The sequence below is a fragment of the Aotus nancymaae genome, unplaced genomic scaffold, assembly GCF_030222135.1.
Source record: "Aotus nancymaae isolate 86718 unplaced genomic scaffold, 86718_ANA_hifiasm-v0.15.2.pri h1tg000007l, whole genome shotgun sequence".
NCBI lineage: Eukaryota > Metazoa > Chordata > Mammalia > Primates > Aotidae > Aotus > Aotus nancymaae.
Genome location: NW_026988418.1, coordinates 7,193,973 through 7,221,660, shown reverse-complemented (window position 1 = coordinate 7,221,660; position 27,688 = coordinate 7,193,973). Strand labels below are relative to the sequence as shown.

General features: G+C 42.3%; 1 protein-coding gene, 1 long non-coding RNA gene and 1 pseudogene across 9 annotated transcripts in view; 1 reads left to right on the top strand and 2 right to left on the bottom strand.

The window, feature by feature from the left end:
• ST3GAL3 (ST3 beta-galactoside alpha-2,3-sialyltransferase 3) overlaps positions 1-27,688 on the bottom strand; it is a 231,427-nt gene that overhangs the window by 202,686 nt on the left and 1,053 nt on the right. The window lies entirely within an intron of this gene.
• LOC105705026 (uncharacterized) lies at positions 233-27,421 on the top strand. Its single transcript, XR_001104584.2, has 3 exons — positions 233-891; positions 16,222-16,302; positions 22,931-27,421. It is a non-coding gene; the product is annotated as an uncharacterized LOC105705026 (long non-coding RNA).
• Positions 19,582-19,675, bottom strand: LOC135273489 (U6 spliceosomal RNA; annotated as a pseudogene).

The following is a 27,688-nucleotide window of genomic DNA, read 5'->3' as shown; positions in this document are numbered from 1 at the left end:
ACCTATAATCCCAACACTTTGAGAGGCCAAGGCTGGAGGACTGAGTGAGCCCAGGAGTTCGAGACCAGCCTAGGCAAGATGATGCAATAAGACCCCATCTCTACAAAAAAAAAAAAATTAGCAGGACATGGTGACACATGCCTGTAGTCCCAGCTACTTGGGAGGCTGAGGCAGGAAGATCGCTTGAGCCCAGGAGTTCAAGGCTGCAGTGAGCTATGATCATGCTACTAGACTCCAGCCCAGGCAACAAAGAGATGCTGTCTCCAAAAAAAAAAAAAAAAAAAAAGCTTTTTTTTTATAAAGTCCTAAGTATTGCCTCCATTAATTTTTTACTATTAAAAAAATCAAACAACACACTACAGAAATGTAAGTTGGTAGACCCCTTTGGAAACAATTTAGAAGTATCTATTGAAATTTACGATATTCACATACCTTAACCCAGTCTTTCTATTCCTATGACTTTTTTTCAAACAATACTCCAACAAATATTAAAAAGGAAATGTACATGAATGTTCATTAGCAACTCTGAGTATAACAGCAAAATACTAGAAACAGTTTAAATACACAATAATAGGGAACCCAATAATTAAATTATGGTAAGTCTCCCTGGTCACATCAGTTGAGGTCTTAGCAGGAAACAGATGGCAGATGCAAAGGAGTAAACTGAAGGAAGTTTAATGACAGGATTTTTTTTTTATAGTTGTGTAAGCAGGGTTTAAAGGAACCAACAAGGGATCGAGAAGCATCCAGGGACTAGCGACAGCAGCAAGCTATTTCTACCCTTCAACCCAAAAGGGCAAGAGCTGGCTGGAGAAGAGAGGCCACCCTACAGGAGCAGTGATCACAGACAATGAGCACAGCTGCTACCAGAACCGTGGCAAGGGGCAAGGGGTAAGGGATAAAACACAGCCTGACTCCTCCCACCACTGGCCCCCAGATCTCCTGTCAGGGCCTTTTATCAGCTGATCCCAGCTAGAAGTCAGAAGGCAAGGAAGCCCAGATGATGCAGGTAACAGAGACCAGCAGCCAGTACACAGAAGAAAAGAAGGTGAATAAAGGATCTGTGAGGACAGGAGAATAACAGTATAGAATATGATGTACCAGCTGGAAAGAATGAGGCATATCTGCATGTACTAACAGGGAAGTGTGTCTAGGACATATTGCTAAGTGAAAAAAATCTAGCTGTAGAATAGTATGTATGTATACGGCCCCATACTGGCAACAACAAACAAAAATGACAATAATATTTAAAAATTAAGATTAAGGGCCAGGTGCCATGACTCATACTTGTAATCCCAGCACTTTGGGAGGCTAAGGCTGGTGGATCACTTGAGCCCAGGAATTCGAGCCCAGCCTAGGCAACACAGTAGGACCCTGTCTCTACAAAAAGATTTTTTTTAAATTAGTCAGGCATGGTGGTATGTGCCTGTAGCCCAACTAATTGGGAGGCTAATGCAGGAGGATTTCTTGAGCCCAGGAGGTTGAGGCTGCAGTGAGCCAAGGCTGCACCATTGTACTCCAGCCCAGGTGACAGAGTGAGACACCATCTCAAAGAAAAAAAAAAATTAAGACTAAGTATCAAGTACATACATAAAAGAATATGCACCAAACTACTTACAATAATTATCTCTGAAAAGTGGGTTCAGATGGAATATTCTGACAAGGTATTTCTTTATCCATATATTTATTTTTAATTTTTGTATTTATAAAAGTACATATATAAAATTTTCAAAGTGAAATTGAAATCAGAGACTTGATGGCTAGGCATGGTAATCCTAGCACTTTTGAGAGGCCAGGAATTTGAGACTAGCCTGGACAACATAGTAAGATACTGTCTGCAGAAAAAAATTAAAAATCAGCCTGGCATGGTGGCGTGGGCCTATAGTCCCAGCTACCTGGGAGGCTGAGGTAGTAGGATCACTTGAACCCACAAGTTTGAGGTTACAGTGAGCCATGATCACACCACTGCACCCCAGCCTGGACAACAGAGCAAGACTCTGTCTCAAAAAAAAAAAAAAGAAAGAAATCAGAAACTTATATTTCTAAAAGCACAAAGAACTATATATCTTGTCCAAACTTCCCACTGAAAACAACTAAAACTGTAAGTTGTAAGTAGCCTGCCCACAAAAGGCAAGTGAAGCAGTTCTTAGACAGATTTTTCTTTTCTTTTAGAAGGGAGCAGAAGTGGCTGGCACCACCTGTTTCCTTCTTTCTGTGCTGAATGCAGATGTGATGCTGACTTGCCACAGCCATACACTGACCACAGCCCAAGACTTTGGCAGACACATAACAGTCAGTGAGTCAACAGATGTACCCATTCTTTCAACAAATATGACAGTGAGAGGGCTGAAGTAATCACCTATTTTATTTTATTATTTTCCATTAGGGAAAACAATCTTCAAATTCCAAGAGTAGAACAAACCCCAAGGAAGAAACTAATTTCCACAAAGTAGACAACATACAAAAGAGCAAAAAAGAGCTTAAAAGAAGCCAAAGCCTCCAAGACAAGGAGAACAATATCCCAAGATCCTGTGAGAGATGTAATTTCAAACTCACCACTAGGACAAGAGTCTGACACGTTCTACAAATGAGGCTGTGGGGTAAAAACAGGCTCTTTCATATATTACTGGTGGCGGAAAAGATTTGAAAATATCTAACAAAATTATACATGCTTTTAACCCTTTAACCCAATAGTCTCACTTCTAAGAAACTATCCCAAAGCTACACTGACAAAAATACAAAACGTCTTATGTGCATGGCCACTTACGGTAGCACTATTTGTAACATAACAGAATAAGACCTAATGTACTCCAAATGTCCTTCATCAGGGGTTGAATAAACTATGGTACATCCACAAAATAGGTATTATGCACCCATAAAAGGAAATGAGCTCCCTCTATCCCTTCCTTTCTAAATAATTTAATCTAAAAACCAATAGGCTTTAGGGAGAGTCACACGTGCCTGGGGTGAAAGGGGAGTGAGGGGCATTAGTCCATGTGAGGGGTCTAAGGTGTGGCAACAGGTGATTTGGGATTGACCAGATAAGTAAATATATTGCAGCTAATGGGAACAAGATTTCCCAATAATGGAGAAGAAAGTTACAAATAAGGAAAGGGAAAACTAGAATCTATCTTCTGATCTGTATTGGAATTGGAGGTATTCTTTGGAAAAAATGTTTTTGTTGTTATTGTTTTCAAGACAGAGTTTGGCTCTTGTTGCCCAGACTGGAATGCAGTGGCACGATCTCAGCTCATTGCAATCTCCACCTCCTGGTTCAAGTGATTCTCCTGCCTTAGCCTCCTGAGTAGCTGGGATTACAGGTACATACCACTATGCCAGCAATTTTTTGTATTTTTAGTAGAGACAGGGTTTCATCATGTTGGCCAGGCTGGTCTCGAACTCCTGACCTCAGGTGATCCATCCACCTTGGCCTCCCAAAGGGCCAAAAATGTTTTTTGTTTTTTTGAGATGGAGTTTCGCTCTTGTTGCCCAGGCTAGAGTGCAATGGCAGGATCTCAGTTCACCACAACCTACGCATCCCAGGTTCAAGTGATTCTCCTGCCTCAGCCTCCCCAGTAGCTGGAATTACAGACATGCGCCACCATGCCTGGCTAATTTTGTATTTTTAGTAGAAATAGGGTTTCTCCATGTTGGTCAGGTTGGTCTTGAACTCCCAACCTCAGGTGATCCACCCACCTCGGCCTCCAAAGTGCTGGGATTACAGGCGTGAGCTACCATGCCAGGCCTCAAAAATGTTTTTTAATATATAACAAGCCATAGCGGCTCAGATCTGTAATCCCAGCACTTTGGGAAGCCAAGACAGAAGGATCACTTGAGCCCAAGAGTTTGAGACCAGCCTAGGCAATATAGTCTCTACAAAAAATTGTCTCTATAGCTGGGTGTGGCAGCGAACACCTGTAATCTCAGCTACTTGCGAGGCTGAGGCAGGAGAATGGCTTGAACTGGGGAGGCAGAGGTTGCAGTGAGCCGAGATCATGCCAATGCACTCCAGCCTGGGTGACAGAGCAAGACTCCGTCTCAAAAAATAATAACAACACATATGTATATGTGTGTGTGTGCATGTATATATATGTACATGTATGTGTGTATGTGTGTATATATATATAAAGATATAAAAATAACGTGCAGATAGTGTGTGTACATTTGTGTGTATACACACATGTAATTTTTTTTTTGAAATTGAGACTCTGTCTCAAAAAAGAGAAAAAAAATTGTCTCTACAAAAAATTTAAAAATTAGCTGGGCATGGTGGCACATGCCTGTAGGCCCAGCTACTCAAGGGTCTGAGGTGAGGGGTGCGCTTGAGCCTAGGAAGTGAAGGCTGCAGTGAACTGAGATAATGCCACTGCATTCCAGCCTCGGCAACAAAGAGAGACCCTGCTGCAAAAATAATAATAGGGCTAGGCACAGTGGCTCATGCCTGTAATCCTAGCACTTTGGGAGGCCGAGGCGGGCGGATCACAAGGTCAAGAGATCGAGACCATCCTGGCCAACATAGTAAAACCCTGTCTCTACTGAAAATACAAAAACTAACTGGGTGTGGTGGTGCGCATCTGTAGTCCCAGCTACTTGGGAGGCTGCGGCAGGAGAATCACTTGAACCTGGGAGACAGAGGTTGCAGTGAGCCGAGACTGCGCCACTGCACTCCAGACTGGTGACAGAGCGAGACTCTGTCTCAAATAATAATAATACATAAATATATATGTGTGTGTGTGTATGCGTGTATATATGTACACGTATGTGTATATATGTATATATATAAAGATATAAAAATAAATGTCCAGTACCGAGAGTGTGTGTACATTTGTGTGTATACACAAATATAATTTTTTTTTTTAAACAGAGTTTTTGTCGTTCAGACCAGAGTGCAGTGGTATGATCATACCTCACTGCAGCCACAACCTCCTGGGCTCAGGTGATCCTCCCATCTCAGCTTCCCAAGTAGTTAGGGCTATAGGCACATGTCACCAGTCACCACACCCATCTACTAATAGTTTTTAAATTTGTTGTAGAGACAGGGTCATGCAATGTGGCCCAGGCTGGTCTCAAACTCCTAGACTCAAATGATCCTCCTGCCTTGGCCTCCCAAGGTTCTGGGATTACAGGCATGAGCCACTGTGACCACCAACCCCCACCCCAACACATATATTCTTTAGCTCTTCCACAGAAAGAGCCTGGCAGCGGTCATATCCCAACAGCATGAAGCACATCTAGTACCTAGATCTTGGTTTTTAAACACTATTCTCCACTAATAAGAAGCAGGGTACAGTCATAAAAAAGAATGAATTCAGGTCCTTTGCAGCAACACAGATGCTGCTGGAGGACATTACCCCAAGCAAATTAACATAGGAAGAGAAAACCAAATGCCACATGTTCTTACTTATAAGTGGCAGCTAAACATTGGGTACTTACGGGCATATAGATGGCAATAACAGACACTGGAGACTACTAGATGGGGATAAGGGGTAAAGGCGCAAGGGCTGAAAAACGAACTGTTGGGTACCATGCTCAGTACATGAGTGACAGGATCAATCATACTCCAAACCTCAGCATCACACAATATACCCATGTAACAAATCTGAACATGGACTCACCATATTGAAAAAGGTTTAGGACACAGACAGAAAAAGGCACTTAATATTCAAGAGGAGGAATGGATCTTTGGGGAAAACAAACAAACAACAACAACAACAGCAGCAAACATCTGAGACACCTAAAACCCAAAACAATGTGAAGTTTGAGGAAGGGATGAGACTAAAGAGAGCTAAACAATTTTTCAAAGTTATGTCTGAAGCAAGAAGAAAAGATGAGGAATAGGTTTAGTTTCATCTCTGAGACAGCATTTCTTGTTAAAATTGATGGCTTTTTCTGCAGGCATCTGCCTTTTGAATGCTGGTCCCACTCAGCCATCACCTTCACTTTTTACCAAGTTAATTCCTACTGATTCTTCAGATCAGTTAATCACTGGTATATTGCCCCTTCCCAGTCAAGAATCTTTTATTATCCTATCATAGAATCACATTTCTTTCCTTAGTGCACTTCTCCGACTTGAGAAATGCCCCCATTAATGTTATTACTTGATTAATATCGACCTCCCTTTTCTCCTTCCAGGGCCGAAACTGTGTCTGGTTTTGCTCATCATCTTATAGCATATAGAAGGACTTCAATAAACAATTGTTAAAAGAAAAAAAAAAAAGGAAGCAGGACTCCTTGGAAGAATGGCAGACTCCAAGGCTGAGGCAGAGAAGTCATAAGATAAGGCTGGGCCGCCCTGTCCCTGAAAGTAGGAAAACACTCAGAGTGAGGACAGGTCAAACGAAAAAAGGAACCAGGCTGAGGAGCTCCTACTGGTCTGATTTGGAGCAATTCAGCATCAAGATAAAGACTGATATTAACAGATTATAATCTATTAAATAAGAATCTAACAAACAAAGAGAGGAGAAAGCTCTATCTTAGAGTGAAATGTCAGCTGATGAAGTAGAAGGAATCATGTAATTAGAAAATCGCCATCTAGCAACCATTATAGTAATAATTCACCTAAGAAACATCAATGGATGCTAAAATTAATACGTAAATGTTTTACAAAAAATGGGATATAGGGCCAAACACAGCAGCTCAAGCCTGTAATCTCAGCACTTTGGGAGGCTGAGGCGGGAGGATCACTTGAGGTCAGGAGTTTGAGACCAGCCTGGCCAACATGGTGAAACCCCATCTCTACAAAAATTAGCCAGGCTAATTTATACGTACCTATAATCTCAGCTACTTCGGTGGGTGAGGGATGAGAATTGCTTGAACTCTAGCCTGGGCAATAGAACAAGATTCTGTCTCAAAAAAAGAAAAAGAAATGGGATACAGGCCAGGCACAGTAGCCCATGCTTGTTAATACTAGCACTTCGGGAGGCCAAGGTAGGAGGATCACATGAGGCCCAGAGTTTAAGACCAGCCTGGGCAACATAACAAAATTCCATCTCTACAAAAAATTTTAAGATTAGCTGAGTGTGGTGCCATGTGCCTGTAGTCCCAGTCACTTGGGAGGCTGAGAATGAAAGACTGCTTATGCCCAGGAGTTAGAGGTTGCAATGAGCTACGATCATGCCACTGCACTCCAGCCTCAGTGACGGAGCAAGACCCTGTCTCTTCTGAATAAATAAATAAGAAATAAGATATAAAATAGTTTTAAACTATTTCCTTACTAAATATATAGAGAGGGGAACAGAGTAACTTTGCAATTGAGAAATCTGACAGACATCACAATAAGCTAGCTGAAGGGGATATATGGAAGTTGTTTGTAATATTTCCACAACTTTTTGTTGGCTCACTACAACCTCCACCTCCCACTACAACCTCCGCCTCCCTGATTCTCAGCCTCCTAAGTAGCTGGGACTACTTTTTGTAAATGAGAAATTATTTCAAAATGAAAAGTTAAAAAGGGAAAAGAATTTTAAACTAAATGTTCAAATAAATATCTAAATGAGAGTTTATACAGCCACTTAAAATGGCTGCATTAACTTAAAAAAAATTATTAAAAAATTTTAATGATACAGGAAAATGCTTTTGGCATGATATTGAATGAGAAAAATAAAATGAGGCTGGGTGCTGTGCCTCACACCTGTAATCTCAGCACTTTGGGAAGCCAAGGCGGGCCTATCACTTGAGCCTAGGAGTTCGAGACTAGCCTGGGCAACATAGCAAAACCTTGTCTCTACAAAAACTACAAAGATTAGCTAGGCATGGTGGTATATGCCTGTAGTCCCAGCAACTCAGTAGGCTGAGGTGGGAGGATCACTTAAAACTGAGAAGTTGAGGCTGTATTGAACTGAGACCATGCCACTACACTCCAGCCTGGGTGACAGAGTGAGACCCTGTCTCAAAAAAAGTAATTAATTAATTTAATTTAACTAAATAAGAGTATCAGGTACTCAATCATGAGAGACAGAAAAAGATAAATAAAAAATAAAAATGCTAGAAGTAGATTAAAACAGAGAATTCTGGCTGTGGGTTTGCATTTGCCCTCCCTGTATGGTTAGAAAAAAGCATGCAGGCTGGGTGCAGTGGCTCATGACTGTAATGCCAGCACTCTGAGAGGCAGAGGTGGGTGGATTACCTGAGGTCAGGAGTTCAAGACCAGTCTGACCAACATGGTGAAACCTCATCTCCACTAAAAATACAAAATAAGCCGGGCATGATGTTGCATGCATATAATCCCAGCTACTCAGGAGGCTGAGGCAGGAGAATCAGGGAGGCGGAGGTTGTAGTGGGAGACAGAGGTTGTAGTGAGCCAAAATCACGCCATTGCACTACAGCCTGAGCAACGAGATTGAATCTCTGTCTCAAAAAAAAGAAAAGAAAAAAGCATGCAGGTAAAGAGTTGCAGATGCTCCCCTAGAATGTAGACGGAGCACAGCAATCTGGACTCATCTCCTCCACATATGCGCATCTTATCCCAGAGGGGGAGGTGGCTCTCTTCTGTCCAAAGCTAACAGAACAAACACTGTGTGCTAGAGATTACATAAGGCAGTGAGGACACTGCAACACGGAAACTCAGGCCCCATTTTAGAGGACTTCTGACTCCTCTCTTCTCATTCTTCAACTCTCTGTGATCTGCTCTGGCTTTTAATCTAATGTCACTGTGGTAAATGCGTTTCCTACTGACCTCTTTTTTTTTTTTTTTTTGAGATGGAGTCTCACTGTGTCACCAGGCTGGAGTGCAGTGGCGCGATCTCAGCTCACTGCAACCTCTGCCTCCTGGGTTCAAGCGATTCTCCTGCCTTAGCCTCCCAAGTAGCTGGGACTACAGGCGTGCACCACCACACCCAGCTAATTTTTTTTTGTATTTTTAGTAGAGACAGGTTTCACCATGTTGCCCAGGCTGATCTCGATCTCCTGACCTCCCAATTCGCCTGCCTCAGCCTCCCAAAGTGCTGGGACTATAGGCGTGAGCCACCACGCCCAGCCCCTACTGACCTCTTAAGTGCCAAATCCACTGGACACTTTACAGTCCTCTTGCAATCTGACCTTTATACAGCGCCTGAAACTGTGAGGTGGTAAGAGCCTTTCTCTGCCTTCTTTGCTACTCACGTTTTAGGACTGCGTTCAAGTGTTAGCTCTTCAGGAAGCTTTCCTTAATCACAGCCCTACACTATGACTGTGCTCCCTAACATCTCAAGCTCACCTCTATCATAGCATTTAGAAAACATCTTGTTTCTTTTTCTGTCTCTGCAGATAATTAGCATACAATTTAAAAGAAGAACGTATAACTTAGGTCTGTTAAATCACTAGCATTTATCAGCATAGTGCCTCAAATATAGTAACACCGACGAAGAGTTTGTTTAAAAATAAAATAGCCTGTAATCCCAGCACTTTAAGAGGCCAAGTCAGACAGAAGACATGAGCTCAGGCGTTTGAGACCAGCCTAGGCAACATGGCAAAACCCTGTCTCTACAAAAAAAAAAAAAAAAGAAAGAAATTAAAATAGCCAGGTGTGGTGGCGAAGGTCTGTAGTCCCAGCTACTCATGGGGCTGAAGTGGGAGGATCACTTGAGCCTGGGAGGCAGTTGTTGCAGTGAGCTGAGATTGCGCCACTGCAATCCAGACTGGGAAACAGAGTGAGACCTTATCTCAAAAAAACAAATAAATAAATAAAATATATTTCCAATTATATTCCCCAACTCTAGACACAATATAATTTGTACACATTCCAAAATAACACAAGCTAAAGGTATAATTTGAGTGCACATATATATATATACACACAACAATTTTAAATACAGAAAGCAGCTCAGGGCACTGTCTTAGGCTTTCTTACATTCTCATTCTGCAGATATCCCCAAAGCAATGTCATCCTCTTCTGTGACTTCATTTACCACCATTATGCTGACTCTGTCTTAGTCCATTTGCTTTGCTATAAAGAAATACCTGAGGCCAGGCATGGTGTGGCTCACGCCTGTAATCCCAGCACTTTGGGAGGCTGAGGCAGGTGGATCACCTGAGGTCAGGAGTTGGAGACCAGCCTGGCCAACATGGCAAAACTCCGTCTCTACTAAAAATACAAAAATTAGCCAGGCATGGTGGTGTGTGCCTGTAAACCTACCTACTTAGGAGGCTGAGGCAGGAGAACTGCTTGAACCCTGGAGGCAGAGGTTGCAGTGAGCTGAGATCATGCCACTTCACTCCAGCCTGGATAACAGAGTGAGAAGCTGTCTAAAAAAAAAGGAAATACCTGAGACTGGGTAATTTCTAAAGAAAAGAGTTTATCTGGCTCACAATTCTATAAGCTGCATAAGAAGCAAGGCACCAGCATCTGCTTCTGATGAGGGCTTCAGGGTACTTCCACTCATGGCAGAGGGGAAACGGAGCAGATATCACAAGTCAATAGAGGAGGGAAGGCCAGGCGCAATGGCTCACACCTGTAATCCCAGCACTTTGGGAGGCTGAGGCAGGTGGATCACCTGAGGTCAGGAGTTTGAGACCAGCCTGGCCAACATGGTGAAACCCCATCTCTACTAAAAATACAAAAATTAGCCGGGTGTGGTGGCACACGCCTGTAATCCCAGCTACTCGGGAGGCTGAGGCAGGAGAATAGCTTGAATCTGGGAGGCGGAGGTTACAGTGAGCCCAGATCGTGCCACTGCACTCCAGGCTGGGTGACAGAGCAAGATTCTGTCTGATTCTGTCTCAAAAAAAAAAAAAAAAAAAAAAAAAGAGAGGAGGGAATAGAGAGAGGGGAGGGTTGCCACCCTCTTTTAAACCGTAGGCTCTGAGGGAGAAGTCACTCATTACGCAGGGACTGCACCAAGGAGTTCATGAGGAATCTGCTCCCATGACCCAAAGACCTCCAACACTGGGGATCAAATTTCAAAACAAAATTTGAAGACAACAAATATCCAAACTATGTCACTATCCCAAATTTTACATTTCCAACCTAGATATCCCTTCTGAGTTCCAAGTCCAAGTATGTAACTTCTCGCTCTACCTCATCATCTAGATGTTTCACCCTGAGAAATTTCCTCTTCCTCCAGCATTTACTACCTCAATCAAAGTCAACCCTTTCACAGATGCTTCTGTAAGAAACTTGGAAATTAGCCTTGACACTAGACTCCTCCTCACTCTCATCCTGCACATATAATCAATCAAGTCCTCAAATTTTATCTCCTAAATACTTCCTGAAGCCACACATCCCTCCCTCTTCACTGACACCATCCTAATTCAAGTCACCATAACCTTTTGCATGGACTACTACACCAGCCTAGTAAGCCTCCTACATCCATTCTTGCCCCTGCCCAATTCATTCTCCACACAGCAGCCAATGTGATAGGCTTATTTCACTCCCAGGCTTAAACTTCATAAATTTCCACTACCTTTAGGGTAAAGTCCCAGGCTCCTTAACAAAGCCTAGACATCTGGCCCCTTCCCACATCTCTTGCTACCTCATCTCTTTATGAGCCTGCAACATGGAGCTTCTCTCAGTGTTTTCAACTTATCATGCCCTTCCCATGTCAGGCTGAAGACCTCCTGACCCGACCACTTCATCATACCACCTCTTACTTATCTTTTAAGTCAGCTGAAAGCTTAATTCTGCAGGGAAGCATTACCTGTCTCCATGCTTCAGGTTAGGTCTCTCTGTCATATACTGCACCTATATATCCCTATCCCATTACATGGTGCACTTATAATTTTGTAAGTATTTACAATAATTTAATATTTATATTCTGGCTCATCCAGGCAGGGAACATGTCTATTTCTTTTTCTTTTTTCTTTTTTTGAGACAGTCTTGCTCTGTCACCCAGGCTGGAGTGCAGTGGCGCAATCTCAGCTTACTGCAGCCTCCGCCTCCTGGGTTCCAGCAATTCTCCTGCCTCAGCCTACTGAGCAGCTGGGATTACAAGCGCACACAACCACACCCGGCTAATTTTTGTATTTTTAGTAGAGACAATGTTTCACCATGTTGTCCAGGCTGGTCTCGAACTCCTGACCTCAGGTGATCCGCCCACCTCAACCTCCCAAAGTGCTGGGATTATAGGCATCAGCCACCACCAAAAATGGTGAATTTTGTTCACCATTTTATCCCTGGTAGGTGCTCAAAAACTGTCTGTTGACCAACTGATTATTCAATCAGTTACAGTATGCTTGAAAAGAAATACATAAGGGGGCCAGACACGGTGGCTCACGCCTGTAAGCTCAGCACTTTGGGAGGCCAAGACAGGTGGATCACCTTAAGTCAGGAGTTCAAGACCAGCCTGACCAACATGGTGAAACCCTGTCTCTACTAAAAAATACAAAATTAGCCAGGCATGGTGGTGCACACCTGTAATCCCAGCTACTCAGGAGACTGAGGCAGGAGAATTGCTTGAACCTGAGAGGCGAAGGTTGTGGTGAGCCAAGGTGATACCTTTGTACTCCAGCCTGGACAAGAGCAAAACTCCATCTCAAAACAACAACAACAAAAGGAAATACACAAGGTATAGAAAGCTAGATTATCTTAATTAGCCATAAAAGGAAAATTGCATAAAAATCTGAACTCACCAAAACAAACTGCACCAAACTTGCTGTTCCTAAAACCTCCCAGAGTATAGTTATTTTCTGAACCATACCTACATTTTTAGGTTAGGCTAAAATGTCAGAATTCTGATGATCTTCAAGTATCAGCCATAATGGATATGAACTCAATTATGACAAAATCATGCAGAGCAAAAAAAACACAGAGTATTTCCAGAGCATGTCTCCCGTAAATATTTTTTCACCAAGATGACTAGAAGTTATTACATAGTATTTATTACTCAGCTTTCCAAACCACTTACTGAAAAAGCTTACAAATGTTTTGGAAATGTTTTTGCTGAATGCACCCCTGCTATTCAGACAATATGCACTACCAAGGAGATTTAAGTAGTTAATTAACATGTAATCTATGAAATCATTATATTCAGAAGAGTTGTGTACTTTCTAATCACAAGTCACTGTGAGGGACAAAATAATATTGCTATAATCATACAGCATTTACTGTGGATCAGCCACAGTTCTAAGTTTTCTAGGAATTAACTAACTGAATGTTAACGGTTCTGGGAAGTTATTCCCATTTTATAGAGAAGAAACTGAGGCACAAAGACCTAAAGACCTTGTCCAAAATCACAGTGCTTATAAGTGGCAGGGCCAAGATTCAAATCCAGATGCTCTGGCTTCAGTCATATACTATACTCTTCTCTAAATAACAAGAAAAGTTCTATTAGAATAATAATAAAAAGGATGTAGCCATAAAAAAGGAGGAGTTCGTGTCCTTTGCAGGAACATGGATGAAGATGGAAACCATCATTCTCAGCAAACTAACCCAAGAACAGAAAACCAAACACTGCCTGTTCTCACTCCTAAGTAGGAGTTGAATAGTGAGAACACATGGACAGAGGGAGGGGAATATCACACACTGGGGCCTGTCAGGGGGTGGGGGGCTAGAGGAGGGATAGCATTAGGAGAAATATCTAATGTAGATGATGGGTTGATGGGTGCAGCAAACCACCATGGCAGGTGTATACCTATGTAAGAAACCTGCATGTTCTGCACATGTACCCCAGAACTTAAAGTATAATAATAGTAATAATGAATCAGAACAGAATCTACACAAAAATACTGATATAAAAGAGGAAGAAAGGAATTAGTACAGGCAAGAGGAAGGGTGAAGCATGGCAGATGAAGACCATACAACAGTAAAAATTCCCTCACAGAACTGACAAAGACCATTAACAAAGATCCTCCCAGTCCCACCCACCCCCAAATGGCTCTGTAAAACAAGAGCTAGGGGCAGAGACTAAAGAGAAATCTCAGAGGAAAACAGCAAAATTTTTAAAATAAAATAAAATTGTAATAGCACTCAGAAAAAAAAAAAGATTAACACCATCACAAAATCAAAAGTCTTCAATAGAAGAGAAGAAAGTGGACATTGCTGAAAATACAGTAAGAGCCATGAAGGCCAGGAATGGTTTTAAAAAATAAGCAAGAGAATGAAAAAAGAATAAAATGTTTAAAAGATTTCCAAAACAGCCCAATGGCTCATTCCTGTAATCACAACACTTCAGGAGGCCAATGTAGGAGAATTGCTTGAGCCCAAGAGTTTAAGACCAGCCTGGGCAACATGGTCAAACTTGTCTCTACAAAACAAATCTTTAAAAATCAGCCAGGTGTGGTGGCACATGCTTGTAGTCCCAGCTACTCAGGAGGCTGAGGTTGGGAGGACAGCTTTAGCCCAAGAGTTCAAGGAGTGCCATGATGGCACCACTGTATTCCAGCCTGAATGACAGAGCAAGATCCTGTCTCAAAAATAAGTAAATAAAATAAATAATAAAAATTAAGAGATTTTCAAAACAAACCCCCCCAAAAAAATCAAAGAAAAACATGTAGCAATGGAAATCAAAGGAGATCGACCATAAGCATAACTGGTGTCTGAAAGAGGGAACCAAGCAAATGAAACAGAAAAAGATGCAAAAATAGAGAGAACTGGACTGAGGGCAAGTTGGCAAAAAGATACAGTTTCTTCCAGCTTCTTCAAACCACAATAGCCAGGGTGGCAAGGACAACCTGAAGATCTCAAAAGAAAATTAAAAAGGGACGGGTATGCTGAGATCCCAATTACTCACCATGCCAGTCATAGGCTTATTTTGCCTCTCGACTCCAAATTCATCCTTTTTGACTACCCTGCAAAGTTGATCTGGGCCCTTGAAATATTTTTCTTTTGCCAGCTGAAGTCAAGCATTGTCAGTAGAGGGTGCTAGTGAAACACTGCAGAAAGAAAATGGGTTGGCTAACAGCTCCCAGTGTCCTCTGCTCAATAGGCCCCAGCAGCATCCATGGCTTTCCAGGGTCCCACAGTCAGCAACCTTCCCCAGGACGCTCTTGGGCCGTTTTGTAGTAGAGTGCCTCTGCTGAGACACCTACCTGTAAACAGTTTTCCTTAGCACCCTAGAGGGCAGATTTCTGGCAAGTTCTGCCATGCAGCATCCATCACTTCCCTGCCATCCAGTGAGCCACTATACCAAGTCTGGATCTCAGCCTGGGATGGGGTGGAGGTGGCGGTATGGTGTTAGAGGAGAAGGACAGTTCCTTGTCCAGTGCTCTATCTCAGCCCTGGAGTGGTGGCTGCTCCTTATATCTGCTATTTCTATCTTTAGAGCTCTCTCAACTTCTTTTTCACAACTTTATTGAGCTATCCTTCATATACCATACAATTCACCCAAAGTGTGCAATTCAGTGGCTTTTAGTATATTCAGAGTTCTCAAAGTTGTATGAACATCACAATTTTGTAACTTTCTCATTACCCTAAAAAAGGTACCCTGTACATCTTAGCTGTCATCACCTACTCCCCACAATCTCCTATTCTCCCAACCCTAAACTTTCTTTCTCTATGGATTTGCCAATTTTGGATATTTCAAAATGAAATCATATGGTCCTTTTTGACTGGCTTCCTTCAATTAGCATAATGCTTTTATTTTCAGATAGGCACAGAACCAATGCATAGCATAAGGGTTTCAAGGTTCAAGCATATTGTAGTGTGTATCAGTACTTTTTTTTTTTTATTTAAGAGACAGGGTCTTGCTCTGTCGCACAGGCTAGAATGCTGTGGTGCTATCATGGCTCACTGCAGCCTCCAGCTACTGGGCTCAAGTGATCCTCCCACCTCAGCCTCCCAAGTAGCTGAAACTACAGGGATACACTACCACAGAGATCTCACTATGGTTCCCAGGCTGATCTTGAACTCCTGGCTTCAAGCGATCCTCCTGCTTCAGTCTCCCAAAGTGCTTAGATTACAGGCACGAGCCACTGTGCCTGGCCCAGTATTTCATTGCTTTTTATTGCTGAATACTATTTCATCCTAGGAATATACCATATTTTATTTATCTCTTCATCAGCTGGCAAGACATTTGGGTTGTTTCTACTTTTTGGCTTAATACGAACATTCACGTACTCTTGGGCTTATACCTAAGAGTGGAAGTGGGTATGTAACTAGAGCTGTGGTTTGAATATGTCCCCCAAAAAAGTATGTGTTGGAAACTTAATCCCCAGTACAACAGTGCTCGGAGATGCAGCCTAATGAGATGGTATTTAGGTCATGAGGGCTCCACCCTCATGAACAGATTAATGTCAATTACAAAAGGGCTTGAAGCTATGAGTTCAATCTCTTTCTCTCCTTCACTCTCTCGGACTCTCTTGTCCTTCCAGGTCCTGCCATGGGATGAGGCAGCAAGGAGGCCCTCACCAGATGCCACCCCCTTGATCTTGGACTACCCAGCCTCCAAAACTGTAAGAAACAAATGTCTGTTTTTTATAAATTACCCAGTCTCAGCTATTGTTATAGTAACACAAAATGGACTAGGACACCTAAAATGAAATCTACCTGGGTCATATGGTAATTCTATGTTTAACTGTTTGAAGAAATGACAGTGTGTTTCCCAAAGTGGCTAACATTTTACATTCCCACCAGCAGTGAATGAGCATTCCAATTTCTCCACATTGCCAGCTCTAACACTTGTTCTTTTTTTCTTTAAGAGACAGGGTCTCACTCCGTGGCCCAGGCTGGAGTGCAGTGGCATGACCTCAGCTCACTGCAGCTGCAATCTCCTGGGTTCCAGTGATGTTCCTGCCTCAGCTTCCTGAGTACCTGGGACTACATGCCCAGCTAATTATTATTATTATTTTTTTTGTAAAGACGAGGTTTCACTGTGTTGCACAGGATGGTCTTGAACTCCTGGGCTCAAGTAATCCTCCCACCTCAAATCTCAAAGTGGCAGGATTACAAGTGTGAACCACTGCTTTTTTTTTTTTTTTTTTTTTTTGAGACAGAGTCTTGCTCTGTCACCCAGGCTGGAGTGCAGTGGTGTGATCTCGGCTCGCTGTAATCTCCACCTCTCAGTTTCAAGTGATTCTCCTCCCTCACTCTCCAGAGTAGCTGGGATTACAGGTATACGCCACCACACCTGGCTAATTTTGTATTTTCAGTAGAGACTGAAACATGGGGTTTCGCCATGTTGGCCAGGCTGGTCTCAAACTCCTAACCTCAAGCGATAAGTCAACCTCAGCATCCCAGGCCACCGCTTATTCTTATCTGCTCTTTTGATTCCAGCCACCGTAGAGTGTGAGGTAGCATCTCACAGTAATTTTGATCTGCACTCCCCTGAAGACTGATTATGTTAACCATCTTTCTATGTGCTTATTTCTTTACTTCTTATTAGTCAATCTTGAATTACTCCAATTCTCTGTAATAGTTAAATAATTCTTACATTAAACCTTATGTATTCAAATTACCATGTGATTTCTCTCTTTTAATTGGATCCAGACTCCTGCAACGTGAGTAGTCAGTGATTTCTGAGTGGAAATCAGATGATCTACAATAGTTTTAAAAATAGAGAAGAGAATAGTAAAGCTGAAAACTCCTTTGTCACTGGCCAGGTACTCACTTTAGAAGTAGGTAAGAGGCCTGGTGCAATGGCTCACACCTATAATCCCAACACTTTGGGAGGCCAAGGCAGGCAGATCACCTGATGTCAGGGGTTTGAGACCAGCCTGGACAAGATGGTGAAACCTTGTCTTTACTAAAAATACAAAAATTAGCCAGGCATGGTAGCAGGCCCCTGTAATCCCAGCTATTTGGGAGACTGAGGCAGGAGAATCATGTGAACTTGGGAAGTGAAGGTTGCAGTGAGCCGAGATCGCCCCACTGCACTCTAGCCTGGGTGTTCGAGGTAGAGATTGCAGTGAGTCAAGACTGCACCACTGCACACCAGGCTGGGCGACAAAGTGAGATTCCATCTTAAAAAAAAAAAAAAAAAAAAAAAAAAAAACAGCTGGGCTCAGTGGCTCATGCCTGTAATCCCAACACTTTGGGAGGCCAAGGCAGGCAGATCACAAGGTCAGGAGTTCCAGACAGCCTGACCGACATGGTGAAACCCTGTCCCTACTAAAAATACAAAAAATTTTATCCAGGTAGGGTGGCAGGCGCCTGTAATCCCAGCTACTCAGGAGGCTGACGCAGGAGAATCGTTTGAACCTGGAAGGCGAAGGTTGCAGTGAGCCAAGATCACACCACTGCACTCTAGCCTGGGCAACAGAGCGAGACTCCATCTCAAAAAAAAAAAAAGATGTAGCAAAAGCATAAAAACATGTATGGTAACTTTAAAAACCTTTAATTCAAACAGTGGCTTTTTTCTGTTGAAGGAGGAAGAAGGGAAAAACACATTAGGAAGCCTTTCAGTAAAAATGTAATATTCTCTTTCTTTAAAAAATCAAAAAAACTCAAGTAAGATGGCATATTAAGATTTAATGATAGCTATAATTATCTGTTCTGTTCTTATATGTGTAAAACACATCATTAGAAAATATAGGCCAGGCATGGTGGCTCATGCCTGTAATCCCAACACTTTGAGAGGCCAAGGTGGGCATATCACTTGAGTTCAGGAGTTTGAGACCAACCTGGGCAACATGGCAAAATCCCATCTCTACAAAAAATACAAAAGAAAAAAAAATTAGCAGGGCATGGTGCTGTGTGCCTATAATCCCAGCTACTCAGGAGGCTGAGGTGGGAGGATCATTTGAGCTCAGGAGGTCAAGGCTGCAGTAACCATAACTGCACCACTGCACTCCAGCCTAAGCAACAGAGCAAGGCCTCGTATCAAAAAAAAAGAAAATATAAATGTCCCTTTTCCTTGTGATTATTTCTCTGAGACTTTACATGTTTTAGGCCTATGCAGTAGTTCCATGTTGTTTATCTGCTCATATTTTTTTTAAAGAAAGGAAAGACATATTTTAGAAAAACTATGCTGGACTATTGCAAAGTAACTCTGCTGGAATTATGCTAGCAGCTATGCCATCTTATCAGTCCCAGCAAAAGCCATTATTACACACCTGAGTAAAGCAGTGGACATAGAGGGAGTGATGCCTGCCCTCAAGGAGAAAGGTGATATGTGCAGTTATGGTATAAACAAGGAACAGATGTTATGAGATTATGGCAATTAATAACTGTCTGGGAGGCTCAGGTAAAGCTTCAGAGGCATTGTCTGAATTAAACTGACTCTGGGAAGCTGAAGCAGAAGGGCAGGAGAGGCATTATAAGCCATGCTAAGGAGTGATATTTATCCCACTGGCAATGGGGAACCACGTACGTAGAGAAATGACATAAATCTATGTTTGAGAAAGACTGCTCGTGTGGCAATATGGAGGACAGACTGGAGAAGGCTAAGCCCAGAGTGAGAAGGCATTATAACAGTCCAGGCCATTAGCCCTCAAAGACAGGATGTACCCCTCAAAGGGCACTCAAAGTGATTCAGCAGGGTATTGGAAGAAAAATACCATGACTCCTATTTATAAACTTCTCTGGTATTTAATTTCATGGACACGGGCCTCCTCATGCAGTCCCTAAGTCAGATGCCTATGGCACATGAGGTTCAGGAAGACTCCTCAGGAAGTGTGAGAATTCCACAGCGTGGAACATGTGGTGCCTCTACTCACTCATTCACATTCTAATGTAGTATGGTTCATGCAGTGCAAATGACATCAATGTAGTTAGTTTCATAAAAATTGGATCTTAAAAAGATTTTTTTGTGGAACACTGCATGAATTTGTGTGTCATCCTAATCTTCTCTGTATCGTTCCAATTTTAGTGTATGTGCTGCCAAAGCAAGCCCGTAATAGGATCTTTTAAATAGAATCATAACTAAACTTGACAATGAGACAGCAAGAAACTCTGAAACCTGCACCATGAAGAAGTTCTCCAGTTGTCATCTGGCCAAGTACTTACGAGATTTCTAGAACTTAAAGAGCAGTAATATATTTTTCTTCTACAAAAATGCTGTTGTTCTCAGTTTGCTGACCTTTCCTGGGATGGCAAATGTCAGCAGTATGGCACCTAGAAGATACTCCAAAAATACACACAACTGCCCTTCCAAGATAAACATCTATTTTGGTTGGTGCAAAAGTAACTGTGGTTTTTGCGACTAATATTATCAAAGGCTAGAAACTTGCTGTTTTTTAAAGGAAACTATGTTGAGTACATTTTGAAAATAAACATTTTTAATGTTTCCATCCTTACGTTGTTACCAAAAGGATATAAAAGTCACATAAAACTCTTATCTACATACCAGCAGTTCTCAAAGTGTAGTCCAAGAAGCCTCAAGGGTCCCTAAGACTCTTTCAGGGGGTCCACAAGTTTAGAAGTATTTTCACAATAATCCTAAGGCATTATTTGCCTTGTTCACTCTTGTTCTCTTGTGAGGGTCCAGCATTTTTCTAAAGGCTACATAACATGATGAGGTGACCACGATAGTTCTCACAGATAATAGTATGCGTGCTTGTGGGTCCTTGTGATTTTCGAGATGCGATCTCACTGTCACCCATGCTGAACTGCAGTGGCATGATCACAGCTTAGTGCAGCCTCAACCTCCTAGGCTCAAGCAATCCTGCTGTCAGCCTCCCTTGTAGCTGGGACTACAGGGATGTGCCACTACGCTTGGCTAATTTTTTGATTTTTTGAAGAGATGTAGTCTCACTATGTTGCCAGGCTGAACTTTTTCTTTTCTGAGCAAGGTCTCACTTTGTCCCCCAGGCTGGAGTGTAGTGGCATGATCTCGGCTCACTGCAACTTCTGCCTCCTAGGCTCAGGCAATCCTCCTCCCACCTCAGTCTCCCAAGTAGCTGGTACCAGAGGCATATGCTACCATGCCTGGCTAATTTTTTTGTATTTTTGGTGGACATGGGGTTTCACTATGTTGCCCAGGTTGGTCTCAAACTCCTGAGTTCAAGTGATCTACCCACCTCAGCCTCCTGAAGTGCTGGGATTACAGGTGTGAGCCACCATGCCCAGCCATGAACATATTTTATTTTTTTGTAGTCAGTGATTTTTTTTTTTTTTTTTTTTTTGAGACAGCATCTTGCTCTGTCACCAGACACCAGGCTGGAGTGCAGTGGCACAATCTCGGCTCACTGCAATCTCTGCCTCCTGGGTTCAACCAATTCTCCTGCCTCAGCCTCCCAAGCAGCTGGGACTACAGGTGCATGTCACCACATTCAGCTAATTTTTGTATGTTTTAGTAGAGACGGGGTTTCACCATGTTGCCCAGGATGGTCTTGATCTCTTGACCTCATGATCTACCTGCCTCGGCCTCCCAAAGTGCTGGGACTACAGGCGTGAGCCACCGCGCCTGGCCAGTGATTTTTAAAATATTAAATATCGACAAACAATACTTACAAAGATGAAAGTTATTTGAATACTCAATAATTTTTAAACTTTAAAGGAATCCTGAGACCAAAAAGTCTGAGAACCTCTGCTATATACTTTAAATCCTCAGAAACAGAATTTCCTGACTTGTTTAACATATTCCAAACAAAAAGTTTCAGTGAATTTTAAAGCTGTGTCAAAAATACATAAACATGCTACCTTTCAATTACTTTGTAAGAAAAACTGACATCAAAGAAGAAGAAATTTATGGTATATAGACAAATAATGAGCCAAGGCAGTTGATGACATTTAATCAGAGTAACAAATTAAGTGCTCCAGGAGTTAATAGAGTAACTCGTGTCAAGCTATGATGACCAGATAAAGAACCTAATGCAGAATAAATAGGAATTAAACTTCAAATATCATCTTTTTAAAAATCATCAGAAGAGGCCAGATGCGGTGGCTCACGCCTGTAATCCCAGCACTTTGGGAGGCGAAAGCAGGTAGATCACCTGAGGTCAGGAGTTTGAGACCAGCCTGACCAATATGGTGAAACCCCGTCTTTATATATATAAAAAAAATCATCAGAAGATGACTGAGGAGGACCAAAATTTCAGGGGAAAAAAGTCAAGACAGGCCAAGGAGAAGTGTGTATGTCTCAGCAATTCCATGCAGTCATTATATTATGGTCACAACAGTGGCAAGCAAATGGGTGCACATACTTGTGTCGGTCTGAGCAACGGTTGGAAATAGCTAAATGCCATATAAACTGTTGGCATTTAAACAGTGTTTAAATTTGTATGTTTTTTGTTTTGTTTTGTTTGAGACGGAGTTTCACTTGCCGCCCAGGTTGGAGAGCAATGGTGTGATCTAGGCTCAATGCAACCTCTGCCTCCCAGGTTCAAGCAATTCTCCTGCCTCAGCCTCCCAAGTAGCTGGGATTACAGGCTCCCGACACCACGCCTGGCTAATTTTTGTATTTTTAATAGAGACGGGGTTTCACCATGTTGGCCAGGCTGGTCTCAAACTCCTGACCTTAGGTGATTCTCCCGCCTTGGCCTCCCAAAGTATTGGTATTACAGGTGTGAGCCACCATGCCCGGCCTGTACGGTATTTTTATCAACTCTCTCTTCTTGATCTCAGAGTAATTCCCTCACACCAGCCCAGCATCATCAATCACTTAAAATGTATTATCCTTGTTAGTATAAAGGTGAGCAAAAGAATAAATGCATAAATTAAAACCACGACGTGGCCAGGTGTGGTGGCTCGCGCATGTAATCCCAGCACTTTGGGAGGCAGAGGCAGGCAGACTGCTTAAGCCCAAGAGCTCGAGACCCAGTCCAGGCAATATGGTGAAATCTCACCTCTACAAAAAATACAAAAAATTAGCTGGGCATGGTGGTGTGTGCCTGCGGTACCAGTTGCTCGGGAGGCTGAGGTGGGAGGATCACCTGAGCCTGGAAGGTTGAGTCGTGATCATATCATGCCAATCACTCCAGCCTAGGTGACAGAGTAAGACACTATCTCAAAAAAACAAAAAACAAAAAAATCGCACAATGTTGGCATCTTTAAGGCTAATGATCACCTACCATGAACCAAGTAATACACTAAACATTAGAAATATTACAACAATTGCTTGTAACTGAGGAGTATAAGGGAAAAAAAAGAAATATTACAACTATTGTTATTACTAAACTATTATTTTTATTTATCTACTAATAGCACAAGACCAGGCTTTTTACATCTACTCCCTCCAACCGTCAGAGCAACCTTGCAAGGTAGGAATTTTTATCCTCATATTCCAAATTTGAAAACCAAGAAGACAGGAGATTCTGAAGCCTATCCAAGGTGATACAACAGAAACAGGTGAGGCTGACTGAAATCCTAGTCTGCGCTCATCTAGCCCTAGGAAGCACAAGGCATGCCCCTCATATGTTGCAGCAGTAACTATCCTCTGTCCAGTCTCACCTCCTCATTCCAACCTCTCATCTTGCATAAATATTTTATGACTCTTGTGTAGTAGGCATGGTACTATGGCTGCAAACCTCAGAACTCCCCATGTCGGGGAAATAGGATATCCACTACTCTGCCTCTTCCACACAGTGATGTTCCTGAAAGGCGAAGCTGATAAAGTCGCTTTCTATCTTTAAATCCTTCAGTGGCACCTAATCACATTCAGGATAATCTCTAACTCCAGAACTCACAAAAACCTTCACAATCTATTCTTGACCGGTTTCTTCAGCCTCATTTCCCATACACTCCGCAAAAAGACTGTACTCCTGCCACACCAGTGTCTTCAGGATGTAACCATATTCTTTGCTTCTAGGCCACAGCACACATTGTTGCCTGTGTGAAAAGCCTTTTAAACCCACATCCACCCAGCTAATAACTACTGATTCTTCAAGATGTAGGTCAGATGCGAACTTCCCCAAAAAACCACTACTCATATTCCCTCCGATATCAGGTACCCTTTTAAAAGACCCTATGAGACCCCCAATTATAGCCCTTATTATAATGTATTCTAACTGCTGTTTACTTGCTTGAGGCCAGGGATGTGTCCTTCATACCTATAAAGCCACCAACAAGCACAGAGCCTGGCAAAGCTCATGTTCAGTACCATTTGTGGAATGATGAGAACACCTGATCTAGTAGGAGAGACAGAAATGCATACAATCACATAAAATATGAAAAATGTGAAATAAGATATAGTAGGGATACTGTCCAAGGGAGAAAAAAGGTGGGAAAATCCAGGGGAACCCTTCTACCTGTATGTATCTCTGAGGGCTCCTTACCTGATTTCTCAAAAGTTTCTTCTAACCTTGCTGCAGCTGGTTAGAAGCACTCTGATCATGAGTGCTTACTTTGAACCATGTGCTCTGCAAAGCACGTTAGATGAACTGACTTAATTCTCACAACTGCCTCATGCATTTCACTGATGAGGAAACTTAGGCTGAAAAATAAGACTCTTAATGTCAGACAACTATTAATAGTGTAAGAGCCAAGATCTGAATCCAAATCTGTCTCCTGAACCAGGGCTCCAACCAGCACTGTTTCTATTGCCTGTCAAAAGTAAAACCTCCTCCCCAAATACCAAGTTTGCTAGGTTCAATTAAACCAGTATGGTTAAACTAAGATTATTATATTTCTGAGACGGAGTCTTGCAGTGGTGCAATCTCAGCTCCCTGTAACCTCTGCCTCCCAGATTCAAGCAATTCTCTTATCTCAGCCTCCCAAGTAGCTGGGACTACACGCGCACGCCACCACGCCTGGCTAATTTTTTAATTTTTTAGTAGAGATGGGGTTTCACCATGTTGCCCAGGCTGGTTGTGAACTCCTCAGCTCAGGCCATCTGCCCGCCTCAGCCTCCAAAGTGCTGTGATTACAGGCGTGAGCCACCAAGCCCAGCCGATTATTTTTAAATTTTAACCATTTGAGTGAAAATGCACCTAAAATTATTACACACTTTCCGATTTCTTATAAATTGAATATTTTTAATATAATTTAACTTTTATTTTTTTGCTATCTCAGAACCATTCCTGTGTTTGTTACTAAGAATGCTGAAACACACTAAGTTTTATAAAAGCCACTCCTCAGGAATGACTGTGTTATTACTGGGATGTAATAGATTGCCCTTGTATCAACAGCCTTGGCCTGTGAGCATTTACAAGTGCTTGTAAGAGTTTTGACTCCAAATCCACCATTACACCATGCCTAGTTAGAGCTATTATTCCTTGCTACTGTTGATATGTTTGTCTCTAGCAGCCCATCTGATGTGCTACCTCTAATCTTCAATCGGCTGTGACACCATAGATGAGGTAGTAGTCATGAGTGCTATTCACCAAATATTTCTGGCTCTTTGCTTCCCAGGCATATGCTAACACTGAAATTCTCTAACCTTCTTTAAAGTTAGGCATGGTTATGTGGCTTGCTTTGGCCAATGAAAATGTGAATGAAAGTGACATGTGCCATAGTGGGACAGAAACATGAAAAGCCAGTGTCCACCTGACCACTGTCTTTTCATTTAATCAAAATGGTCACGGCAGTACCATGTTAAGCTGGAGTTTCTAACAGCCTCAGTTCCTGAGTGACTGTGAAGAGTTTCCTCTACACTCATGCTGGACACGTCACACAAATGAGAAGTCAAGTTTTGTTTTGTTAAGCCACTGAGGTCTTGAGGTTTTGGTTAATGCAGCCTAATCCAAGCTATCCATACCAATACAACAGATCTCTCAGTAAGGGATTCTCTCACATAAACAACTTTATTTATAGATTTTAATGACAAACATTTTGTTTGCATAAAGAATTCTCTTTGCATCCATCCTGGTTCAAAGCTATTTTTAATATAAAATATATTTGCCAAGTACCTACTATGTACAAAGTTGGATGATGAAGAGGACAGTCTATGTCTTGAAATAGCTTCAATCTTATATTGTGGGTAGAAGCAGGATTTTCGGCAATTATTGCAAAAAGGCAGACTCTAATGTTATGGTGGTTTAAACTTTAAAGAAGAGAGACATCTCATTTAGATGGAGAGAAAAGTACAAACAAGTGTCACAAAGGAACTTCCATATCAAGTGGCCCTGAAACTTACATAAGAACAAGGAGAGTCAAGGAGGTGATTTAAGATAGAAAAAGCCAACATGACCAAAGATATGGAGCACAAACAGCAAAGCACAAACAGCAAATAGTTCCATTGACCTAGAAAATATAAGAGAATGGTAAGAAATTAGTTTGTTTTGTCCATATTGCCCATGCCAGGCTGGTCTGTGCCTAACCAACAGACAACGGGGAGCCATTCAAAGTCCTGGCTGGAGAAGTGACAAACTTGGAAGTGAAGGCAGTACACATGATAGTTGGGAGGAAGGAAAAAAATGTTAGGGTGTTTCTGTGGTAATTCACAAGAATGGTCCAACAGCCCCAAATCAGTGTGATGACAGTAAGAGTGAAAAGAGGCAGATGCCAAGCCACGTGGCTCACACCTGTAATCCAAGCACTTCAGGCCAAGGTGGGCAGATCACTTGAAATCAGGAGTTCAAGATCAGCCTGGCCAACATGGTGAAACCCTGTCTCTACTAAAAATACAAAAATTAGCTGGGTGTTTTGGCATGCTCCTGCAGTCCCAGCTATTCGGGAGGCTGAGGCAGGAGAACCACTTCAACCCGGGAGGTGGAGGTTGCAGTGAGCTGAGATGGGACCACTGAGTTCCAGCCTGGGCAACAGAGAGAGGCTCTGTCTCAAAAAAAAAAGAGCAGATGCCAGAAACAGTGTGGAAGTAGGGTCAACAAGACCTGGCACCCAACCAAAAACACAGGGGAGAAAAAAAGAAAAGAATAAACTTGAGGTGCAGCTTCTGGGTTGAGAGAACTATTATTCCAAGTAGCTGAGGTGAACCAGAAAAGTGACAATGGGCTAGGTGTGGTGGCTCATGTCTATATTCCCAGTAGTTTGGGAGGCTGAGGTGAGAGGACTTCTTGAGCCCAGGAGTTTGAGACCAGCCTGGGCAACATGGCAAGACCCTGTCTCTGCAAAATTTTTTTTTAATTGGCCAGGTCACCTGCCTGTGGTCCTGGCTACTTGGGAGGTTGAAGCGGAAGGATCACCTGAGCTCAGGAAGTCGAGGCTGCAGTGAGCCATGTTCACGCCACTGCACTCTAGCCTGGGTGACAGAGGGAGACCCTGTCTCAAGAAAAAAGAACAAGAAAAGTGACAATGTCAAGTAAAGTGTTACTGTATTTCTGTAGTTAGCTCCAACTTCCTTTGAAGTAAATTCTACTACTTTACTCTTTGTACTATACAGGACAAAGGTATCTCTTGGATTAATGCCATCAACCTACCTTTTGTGCAACTTCATATCCTGCCTTTTCTGCTAAGAAACCCCCTGGAACCACCCATGAGCATCTCAGGTTCCCCTGCACCTTGACCATGCTCACTTTCTCATCTGCTCACTTCTTCCTCTTCATCTAGCCAGGCCTACCCACTCTTCATGGCCCAATTCAAGCCTCAGCTTCCCAATAAAACCTTCCTCAAACACATGGATTTCTCCTTTTTCTGGTTTCTCATAGTACCTACTGTCCTAGAATTCTAGAGACCATATCATAGTTATTATTGTCATGTGTGTACTTTATTCCCTAAGCTATATTATAGGCCCATTAGAACAAGTTTCTTATCTTAAATGGTTTTGAGTTTCCCCTCAGTCAATGCCTTGCATAAAATATGCCCCCAAGAGGCATTCCATTGATTGATACAAAGTCTATTAGTCTCTAAGAACATGAATGTCTTGTTTCATCATTAATATTTTATTTTTATTAAGCCATAGTTAGACATTCAGACATGTGAAATGGAGAGATTCACCACTTAATATCTCAAAATATTCTTGAGTTAAGAATCCCTAATCATAGGAGGAGCTGTTGTTGCCTTAAGAGATTATTTGAAAATATCATTTGGCTATAAATTTCTATGCCAGCTTCCTTTTAATCCCAT